Source organism: Mesoplodon mirus, assembly GCF_964341445.2.
Source record: "Mesoplodon mirus genome assembly, chromosome: 17".
Taxonomy (NCBI): domain Eukaryota; kingdom Metazoa; phylum Chordata; class Mammalia; order Artiodactyla; family Ziphiidae; genus Mesoplodon; species Mesoplodon mirus.
Genome location: NC_138993.1, coordinates 22,588,454 through 22,595,164, shown reverse-complemented (window position 1 = coordinate 22,595,164; position 6,711 = coordinate 22,588,454).

Sequence of the window (6,711 nt, the reverse complement as noted above, 5' to 3'; positions counted from 1 at the left end):
GATGCAACTTATTATAGTTCAAGTAGGTAACATTTAGGAATCCTCACCTACCTGGGTGTCACTTCTACAGAATCTCCAGTCACTGCTTTTCTGTAAGTAGATTGGGGGGTGGGGGTGGGGGTGGGGATTCAAAGAAGCTTATTCTGTGTCACATGACAAAAACATAAATGATACCCATGGATTCAGAAGCTGGAAATAAGAGGACAGTGATATATGAACTCATTTTATATCTCAAAGTGGGATTTGATATTTGTTTTCACTCAGTTGTCCTAAAGTTGTACTTCCAATGTATCCATCCTTTTATGTGAACTCTGAGAGAGTGCCACCAATCTTAGACATGGATCTGTGTGTGCTAAATGGTAAACAAGAAATACGTGCCATGTATGGTACATAGCCTCTTTGCCCCAGCTAACGTAAAGTCACACAAAATACATTGGATGCAGTGGAGTCATAGATTTCCCTCTATAAAAATTTTGTAAATCGGGCAGTAAAGAATGGAAGCATGGTCCTTATGCTCACTGTGTTTATGGGAGCTCTGGTCTAGAGCACGTCCATTTCCATTGTAGGCAGTGTTTTTAAACTTGTGATTTCAAAGATGAGGCAGCTGCTGTAAGTAATGCATTGTTCTGTGCGAGGTCATTGCTTAATGAAGGAAAAAGAAATCTGCCAGTACTGCTTTTTCTGGATTAATGCATTTGGTTTGGACTCACAATGACCACATGTCAGTTGTGTGGAGACAAACTTCTCATACTCTCCGTAGACGCATTTTCTTTGTAGAGGAAGAAATGCTTAAATCACGCTCCCTGTGTCTGTGCCAGTTGCCTGAGGTGAGCTATGTCCTTTCTGTATCTGGAGCAGGCTTTTTGTTTTATGTAGTTCTCAAAAGGCTGGGGTGTCCAGTGACTGTATCTTATTAAACAATTAAAATTTCTAGCAGATTCAGTAGCTCAAAATACCACATTCTTTTCTAACAACAACAAAAAGGGTACTCTCATTCCATGAGAAACATCTGTAGAAAATAGACCTGTTCATGGTGACAATTGAGTTTTGAATTTTTATTATCCTTTATTTTCTTCTTATTTATTTTTGCATCACACATTGCTACAGTTTACATCTTACCAGTGCTTCCCTATTATTTCACTTAAGTACTTGTTTTAGCCTGAATCTAATCAAGCTCTAGAGCTAATTATCAATGTATAAGACATATGGGGGAGGGAGGATTAAGTTAAAGGATACCACAAATTTGGGGTGGTAAAAAAGTGATCCACTTTGAAACTGGTCAAGAATTTTAAAAAGGATGAGAGATACAGCTGAAACCAATATGTCAAGTATACCTCAATAAAATTTTTTTAAGTAAAAAAGTGGCTATATCATTTTACCAAAGAAAAGACAGGAGGGGGACTATCCTGGATTAAAATAGATTTATTAGACCTAACAGTCCCATGAAATGAGTGGGCCTAGTTTGGATTCCAATGAGAAGAAATAAACTATAGAACATATTTTTGAGACAATTGGGAAAAATTTGAATATGATCTAGGTATTAAATGATGCCAGGAACTATCATTAGTTTTTCTAGAGGTTAATGATATTGAAGTTCTGTAAAAAAATATCTATGTTGATCTGTACTGAACTATGTAGCAATAAACTGATGTGTTACATGCCAGTTGCTACCAAATGTTTCAATAATAATGATAGTAATAATAAGGATATGATGCAAACATGGCAAAATCTTGAATTGTTAAACCCGAGCGATGGTTATCTGGGGGTTCATTGTACTGTTTTCTCTACTTTTCGTGAATGTTTGAAATTTAGCCATAATTTTTAAAAATTTAAACTTCTTGCACTGCTAGTAATATTTAAAGTAACATTTTTGTTTAGAAAAAGTACACATTTCAGTTTTCTTTATTAAAGCAGAAGATGAACATTGTCAACTCATTCTTTTATATGCATGGTGTGGGGAATGGAGAGGAGAAAGCAAACATATCTGACTGTTGGATTCTTGTTTAAATGAAGAACATGAGAATTATATGCCATTTATATTAACACAGGAGGTCTATAATTCACAGAATAGGAAACAATAAGGAGACACACTTATCTGCTAAATGACTATCCTAAAATAATAAGCTTACTTTTACATTTTCTATTATATTAAGTGGAATCTGATTGGTATGATGATTCCTTTAATGAAAAACTACATGGAACTTCCATCCTCTGGCATAAGAATAGTCTAGAATAGAATAAAAGTGTATGGCTTAATAGCAGTTTATAGTAAAAGTTAGTGTTTTTCAATGAGAATTAATGGGACTGCCAAAAAACCTCATGGGATCCCAGGTTGCCATATAGAAGTATACTTCTAGAATGAGCAAAGCAATGTTTCTATTCTGTTCTAAATTGATTAGACCATACTTGGGGTATTGTAGTACATTTTGGGAAGTACCCCTTAAACAAGGTCAGAGAAAAGCAATACTAATGGTGAGGGGGCCCAAAGCCAGATTATGGGAGGGATGGTCAAAGGGACTAGAAATGATTAACTTGGAGAAAAGAAATCTCAGTGGAATTTAAACAACACACCATAGATATTTGAAGTACAGAATGCTGACAGAATAGAAAAAAATAGAACAAATTAGTGGAAATTATAGGAAGACTGATTTTGGCTCAGTATGAATGTTGAGAAAGGCTATCTGCCATGGGCCTTAAGTACTCCAGCAAGGCCCTGTTTTCTTTTTTTTTTTTTCCAGGACATTTATCAGGGTTGTGTTTGCAGCAAGCAATCTTGAGGGATAGGTTAATATACCATATTGGAGAAAAGGCAGACTTGCTTACCACTTATTATAAAAGTGAATTCCCCAAGCTCAGTGTTCTTAACCTAGGACAAAAACCTACCGTGTGCATAGAATACACCTGAGCCCCTCTTTGGTGCCCCCATGGGACTTGGAGGGAAGGGAACTAACTCAGATAAGATGTTTATCCTACTTGTTAACTATGAATAATGAAATCTTTTGTCTCTAACTCAGTCATCTTACATCTTCTGCCAACACTGGTGAAACAGTGATAGACTAATTTATTAGCTCATAAGTAGGATTAGATCAATAAATCCCAGATGCAACAAAGGAGAAGCACATTAGTTCGTGGGTTCCCTGTTGAGAGGCGTTTAAAAGTGAATGGATAAACCCCTATTTAGGATACTGCATAAACATAGCAAAAACCAAAGCCCCAGACTAGTTTTCCTTAGACATTCAATGTCATGCCAATTGCATAAATTTTATTTTTCTTTTTAGGAAAGTATATAAGTTTAGATTTGTCTGTAGAATACCAGAAGATTCTTACTGAGTTACTCCAAGAGAATATTGCTATGCCCCTCCAAGTTGAACCACTAGGAAATCCCTATATAAACATGGCCTCAATACCTATTTAAATGACCCAACTTCACCCATTGTCTCTATGTATCCCTAATCTCATATTCTTTATTTGCCTTCAGATGAAGGGAGACTCAAATTTTTTATGCCAAAGATGTAATTCATCTCTGATTTCGTGTCAAAGCTTTTAGCACCCTGGGGAGTCAAGACTGGAATCTCGAATCTCTGCCTTGACAGCCCTCTTTCTGCCCTATGACAAGTTAAGTATCTCTGACTTGTCCTATTGGAAATTCATGAACATAAGTTTTATTAGCATTAATGAAACTTTAGTATCTAATGTGGTGGTAAGCACACTCAATTTTTTTCTTTCACTGCTGAAAGCCTTTCATAATATTTACCAGAATACTTTGAAAAATGTGTATTAAAATCTAGTCTGGCTTTCTGAATGAGTGGTGTGATTCAGGTTTGGATCACATATGATAACACTGAACATAAAGTTTTAACACTAGCATCATGGTGATAACCTCTCACAGTCTTCCTTTGTCTTTTCCTTTGCATATGATTTGTGCATCATACACATTCATCCACTGGGTGGCGATGTGTACTCAAGAATGTTTACTGTTCCTAGTTCCCTCAGTCTAACTGAAGTTAAGGCATCAAATTTTATTTGGAAAATTGTGATTGTATAAAATCTTAAGAAACAATATTGCCTGAATTCAAGCTCCTACCTACAGAGATTTTAATAATGTTAATACTTCCTACCATTTACTCTCAACCACATTCTTCTCCCAGTATGTTCACGGGCCACACATTTGCAAAATAGGTGATCCCTCGTGCTCTTCTCAATCCACGCCATTTTATAATTATTCATACCTCACTCCTTAAACACACACATGCCCCTTCTATATTCCCCTAAACTATTTTCTGACCCCAACACTCTTAGTTCCCCACCTCTCATTTCTGTGGCTCTTGTCTGACAATGAATTTTCCCCTTTTCTATTTTGTTTCTTAAATGCCACATCTCCTTCACAGTGAAATCAAGAGACACATCATTAAGCTCCTATATAACATAGTATACATGCTCTCTGGTTCTGTGCTACATCCTAGATAAGGAGAGCAGATTCAGGAGATTCATTTAGTCTTGGGAAGTCCTATAGTTCCCTTTCATTTGACTTAATTGTCCAAAATGCAGAATAATACTAATTAACTAGCTCTATGTAAGATTTATCTTTTCAAGTTAAGAGAGGGAAAAACTTCCAAGAAATTAAATTGTATATCAAGTGTGATTACAACATGAGAAAACCCACAAAACTTTATATATTTTTTAAAAATTGAAAATAAAATAGATGGTGAGATTATGAAAACTTTTGTTTCCCCTTCTTTTCTGTATTTTTCTATATTTTCTATTTTTTTCTATATATTTTAATGAACTATACTTTTTTCAAAAGAAAAAATTATATCTAACTGTGCCTAAACCATATTTTTTCTTTCTCTTTCCTGGATTGAAAACCTCCTTTTTCTTTCACATATCCTTGCCTGATTTCCAAAAGGTACTTAATAATATTTTGATGTTTCCTTGAATCTCCACATGCTGCTGAGTGTGATGGGAGGTTTGGCTCATGCTTTCTTTTTTTAAAAAACAATATCTTAGCATAGTTTTTAGACTTACAGAGAATTGTAAAAACCGCTGTACCCCACATCCACTTTTCCCTAATACTAACATCTTACATTAGTTTGGTACATTTGTTGCAATTAATGAACCAATATTGATACAATATTGTTAACTAAAGTTCATACCTCATTCAGATTTCCTTTGTTTTCATTTCCTTTTTTTCTGTTCCAGGATCCTATCCAGGACACCACATTACATTTAGCCATCATATCTCCTTAGGCTCCTCTTGGGTGTGACAGTTTCTCAAGCTTTCCTTATTTTTTCATAACCTCAGGAGCTTTGAGGAATACTGGTTAAGTATTTTGTAGAATACCCCTCAACTGGGATTTCTCTGATGTGTTTCTATTGAATAGACTTGAATTATGGATACTGGGGAAGAAGACCACAGAGGTGAAGTCATATCAAGGGTAAGTACTATCAGCATGACTTAGCACCATTGATCACCTTGCTGAGGTAGTGTTTGTCAGGTTTCTCCATGATAAAGTCACTCTTTCATTCCTCCTTTCCATGCTTTACTCTTTGGTGGTGTGTACACAGCTACACTTAGCAGGGAATTATGTTCCACCTCTGTGAAGGGAGAGTATCTACATAAATAATTTGAAAAATTTCTGCACAGACTTATCTACTCTCCTCCCTTTATTATTTATTCAATAATTTATTTATATCCAAAGGAAACAAAAACACTAATTCGAAAACATACATGCACCCCAATGTGCATAGCAGCACTATTCACAATAGCCAAGATATGGAAGCAACCTAGGTGTCCATCCATGAATGGATAAAGGAGATGTGGTACATATATACAATGGAATATTTTATCCATGAATGGATAAAGGAGATGTGGTACATATATACAATGGAATACTACTCAGCCATAAAAAAGAATGAGATAATGTCATTAACAGCAATATAGGTGGATTTAGAGATTATCATACTAAGTGAAGTAAGACAAAGACAAATATCATACGATATCAGTCATATGTGGAATCTAAAAAATAAAGTAAATGAATGAATATAACAAAAGAGACAGACTCATAGATAAAGAGAACAAACTAGTGGTTACTGGTGGGGAGGGGGGCAAGATAGGGGTAGGGGATTAAGAGGTACAAACTACTATGTATAAAATAAATAAGCTACAGGATATATTGTACAACACAGGGAATATAGTCAATATTTTATAATAACTTTAAGTGGAGTATAATCTGTAAAAATTTTGAATCACTGTGTTGTACACTTGAAACTAAAATATTGTAAATGAACTAAATATTTCAATTAAAAACAAAACAAAATTCAGTCATGCCCAATGAATCTTTCTGTACTTTTAGTATTGATGTGTAGCTTCTCTTCTGGCCCTACTTAGAGGTTCTACATACACCAACACTGAGACCCAGAGATCTGGTGACTTTCTTAGGTCACCCCTAGGTTAATAGTATGGAACTGGATGCCTATTCACTTGACCTTCAACCTTCAGATCAGAGCTCTTTTCACCACAAAGCTTTGCCTCATTTAATAATTGATTTATACATTTAGCTCATTCATTTGTTCAACAAAAAATGCCTGAGTAACTGCTTCATACCTGACACTGTGCTAGGATTTGCAGGTACCTACAAATTTGGAGAGTTTATACCACTTTAAATAGAACCTAAAATTGGGTAAACTGCCACCAGGTGGCGTAAACCCTCA